The following is a 4,689-nucleotide window of genomic DNA, read 5'->3' on the forward strand; positions in this document are numbered from 1 at the left end:
CCTCCCTTCCTCTCCTTTCCTTTTCCTTTTTTTGAATCTGGCACATGCGCCTGCAGCCCCAGCACTGGAGATCCCAGGAGCTTGCTGCCGGCCGGCCGGCCTTAAGGCTCTAGGAGGAGAGACTCTGTCGCTTCTCTGGTTGCAATAAACATACACACTTTAACTTCCTTTGTTCTGGTTCTTTCCCAAGCTCCTGCTTTCTTTCAGGCCTCCCTGAAGTCTTGAGACTGAGAACTGAGCTCTATGGAGCTCTCCATATGCAGTGTTAAGGGTGTGGATGTTGAGAAGAATAAAGTGTACATAGGGCTTGTGCTGTACCACATCCCTTGTTACACTGTATGCAAATTCCTGTGATCCCGGGCTGCCTGTGCCTTCCTTCATCCATCTGGACTGAGGCCCTCACAGTGCAGACAAAGCAGGGGCTAGGGCCCTCAGCTAGAGGCTTTTTAATAATAAGTTTCCTTGTTTAACAACAGAAAACTGCATGCCATGTGTTTAACTCTTTACTTAAGGAGGTTATTAAACAGTACTAGATGTTTTAAATGTTAAGTGTATGTATATACAGACATACAGTAAGTCATATTGCATATTGAATTTTGCTATACCAGATATCATAAAATTGTTTTTCATGGCCAAAAGAAACCCCAGGAGTGTCTCTCCACATCTTCACCAAAGTTTTCTTTTAGTAGAAACTTTATAAACTTGGAAATGTCTTATTTTACTGACTGAGGTTGGTTATCTTTCTTTTTAAAGAATTATTTACTTTATTAGTGTTTTGTCTGCATGTATGCTTGTGTATCATATGTGTGTGCCTGGTGCACAGAGAAGCCAGTAGAAGGCTTTGGGCTCCCTGGACCTGGATTTATAGATGGTTGTGAGCTGCCCTGTGGATGCTGGGAACCCAAACCCAGTCCTATGCAAGAGAAATTAAATGCTCTTAACCCCTAAGACATCTCTCCAGCCCCAGGGCATCTTTTCTTCTTATTAGGTGTGAGCTTCACCTTCTCTGAATTCCCTGCTGATATCTTTTGATCCCTTTACACTGCATTATCGGCTTTTTTTCTTATTTTAAAATAGTATTCTTTTTAGACATTTTATTTCTCATCTGTGGGGGTGGGCATGTGAGCCACGGCATACAGTGGAGGACTGAGGACAATTTTGTGGAGTTCCCTTCTTCCACCCTCCTTGGAATCTCAGAGGTCAAATTCTGGTCCCCAGATTTGCATCACTGGGTAGCAAACACTTCTACACACTGAGCCATCCTGTGGGCCTGAAAAAAAATAAGATTTCTTAATCTATTACAGTCTAGAGGAGTAATATTTCTTAATATATTATAGAGGAGTAAGAAAGAAGGAAAGAAACAAGAGGAAAAAGAAAAAAGGAAGACATTTTGTGGCAAAAGATAAAATATTAAAACATAGTAATTCTCAAGTATCCTACAAAAACTTCATTTAGCTGATGAAAAAAACTGTGCTTTAAAATTATTTAGAACTTTAAGAAATCCTGCTTGTTCTGTAAAATTTGGCCAAGTCTTACCCCTCCAACCTTATAACTGCAGTTGGCATAGGGCTTCCCTGGACCAGGAGCATCTTCCAGAATTCCACCCCCTTTGGTGGATGGGGAAGTGGGATAGCCAATCGCAACTCTTCTTACTTCTCAGGTTTAAGTTGGGGATAAAGGCATCTGAATTTTGATGGAGTTGAAACTAGAGGGGGGAAACAGCTTTATATCCTCTTTCATGACCTGTGTGACCCTTTGTTTATCTTCTGTCTTTCCTCGTCACCTACTCACAGTCTCTGTGTCTCCGTTCTGAATTTTAGGCTCCACCCACCCTTCTACAGTTCATTTCCAAATCTATTTTTGTCTAAGCATTGTCTGAACATTACTCAAAAGTAAAACCCCAAATCCATCCTTTCCTTTTCAAGTCTGATAATGTTGTCTTTCTGGGTGTTCAACAGTGAAAACCTGAAGGACTAAATTAATGATAAAAGGAGCAAAAATGAACAGCTCACAATTAGCCGTGTCCTCCAGGGGGAGGCAGAGCCCAGGGAACAACAGGACCACTCTAGAAAGACCTCACAAGGATGGCAATTTGACTGTCTTCCTCATTAGAGAGGCCATGATACACCCGGGTTTGGACTCCTAAATTCATTCACATTCTTCAGTGAGAAGTAGGGTACATGCATGGGTGTAGTCCCCATGCTTCTAGGGAAATTTGGATGGTCTTCAGAATTCCTGGCCATTCCAGATGATAGAACAGCTGGCAGAGAAGAAAATTCATTGAGCAAAGGAGACCTTTGTGAGTCCCCGAGACTGTCTCTGGAGGGATCCGTCTTCCCCATCTCATTCATCCAGCTCTATCCATTTTTACAGGATATTGCCAGGTCTTATTGAGTAAATCTAAGGATCCATAGTCCTGATGTTGGGATTACCCAAATGAGAGACACACTGATAACACTCACATTCACCTTTACTGTGCCCCACTAAGCATATCCTTCCTTCCATGCTCTAACGTCTTTTCAAAATGTTCTATTTTTCTGTCAATGCTAATTTGTCTTGGCTACAAGTAAATAGAAGATCCAACTCTGTTTAATGTCTCCTCCGTTATTAGCAAAGAAATCTCCATCACACCTAGGTTCATCCACACGTTTGGCTTCCACTCCCTAATGCTACTCAACTTTAAAACATATTCCTGGGGAGCTGGAGAAACAGCCACTCTTGAGAAGACCTGGGTCTGGCTCCCAGCATCATATGGTGGCTCACAACGGTCTGTAACTCCAGTTCTAGATCTTGCCCCTTTTCCTAACCTCCATGAAGACCAGGCATTCACAAGGTACACTCACATACATGCAGCCAAAATATTCAGGCACATGAAGTAAAAATAGATACAATCTTTCAGAAAAAAACAAAAACAACACATATCCCTAAAGTCCTCCTACAGGTTTCAAGCCTTAGATGACAGATACTCCCCCTAATTCTGACATCAACATGAAAATGTGCGCCCCCCCCCAGCTTCTGGCACCACCGTCTTTGTTGAGTTTCTCCTGCCTTTTATGGCCATCTAGGTGAAACTAAGAAAGCCTCTGCTTCCGTGGCACAGAGGACTCTTGCCTTCCTGCATTCTTCACTAAGGAATACAACTCCTTCATCCCAGAATTCTGTTTTTTGTTTTTTGTTTTTTTTCTATCACTGGATAGACATAGTGATGGCTTGCCCCTCTTATCCACCCAGTAATATTCTTTATTCTTCTCGGTATTTTCAGTCCCTGCCTCCTTCCGTGGCTAATCAGACTTGTTTCTCCTAGAATTCAACAGATGTTGTAGTCGGACAACTCCTGGATGGGTTTTGCTTGCTTTCTTGTTTTAACTCTGGTTCGTTAATTTCAGCCCTTGCTAGATATGTGACCTTCTGGCCTGATTGGTATCTTTCAGATTGCAGGCCCTTAAGCTACAGAGGGAATTATTTTAGGGATATCAGCCATGACCATCAATACCAACACCTGTCTCTAAATGAAGGTTTGGCCTTTTTGACCTCTTGCAATAGCCACTCCCTCTCCTCAAATTTAAGTCTTAATGGTTTTACAGCTTTTGTCAGACCAGCCACGCCAATTAGGGCCCTCTGGTGCTCCACAATCTTAACCCAAAGTAGCTTCAAAAGACATTTTCCTCCCTTGTTGAAGAAATTCAGGGACAAAACGCAAAAAGTCGAAGCAAAACTGCTACACTTCCTTCAGCCTCAAACATTTGGAGTTGGATCCGTTATATCTTACACAATATTTGACTCCTAATTCCAGATGACCAATAATGCCTTTACACAAAAACATCCAACTTTCTACACCTATGCTGAAAACACCTAGGCTAAAACAATGGAACTTAGTATTGGAGCCCACAGGAGTTCTATGAAAATAAGTTCAGATAAGTTCTTCCTCAGGTGCTATAAAAGGATTCCTGCCCATCAGTGGTGCAGTACCTACTCTGAGAACATTGCTACTTCCCATCTGAATACAAGTTGGAAGAAAGCTGGGGAGAGGGGTCCCTGAAAAACAGGCTTCCCAGGGTGGATCTGCCCACAGTGTTTTCAGCGTCTACAGTACTAAGGGTTTTATTTCTTCTGACAATGTGGAAATGAAATCATATGTGTGCTAGCAGAAATGTTTGTCATGCTTTTCATAGCTTGACTCCTTTTCTTCTCAGTTCCTCTATCTGGGCAAGAAGAATGGCGTCCTGACCTTGCCCTGGCCTTCTTTGTGTTTTCTTCCCAGGATGGATGCTCATGGGTCAGCATTTAACTCGGGTGAAGAAAGCTTTGTCTGGGTAAAGGACACATCATGGAGTCCCCATGTCACTGTCAGAGAGTGGAGCCATGGGGAATGACGCCGGTGTCCCTGAAATGCAAGTTAAATCACTTGTTCTCATCCTCCAGCTGGGCATTTCCTGAGCACGTGCTAACTTTGTCAACAATTTATCTATTTGGTTCTCTGCCAAATATTTATTATAGAAAAGGTTATTTTAGCATTTTACAAAGAGAAAACTAGGATAAAATATTAAATACGCATATCATCAATGTATATCAATATATATCATTATATATCAATGTATGTCATGAAAGTATTAAAAAAAATCCTATGAATGTTGGATAAACTGAAAAAGTGAGCAAAATCTAAATTTTTCCAGAGCTGAAATGTAAATT

The sequence above is a fragment of the Grammomys surdaster genome, unplaced genomic scaffold, assembly GCF_004785775.1.
Source record: "Grammomys surdaster isolate TR1022 unplaced genomic scaffold, NIH_TR_1.0 255, whole genome shotgun sequence".
Lineage (NCBI taxonomy): Eukaryota > Metazoa > Chordata > Mammalia > Rodentia > Muridae > Grammomys > Grammomys surdaster.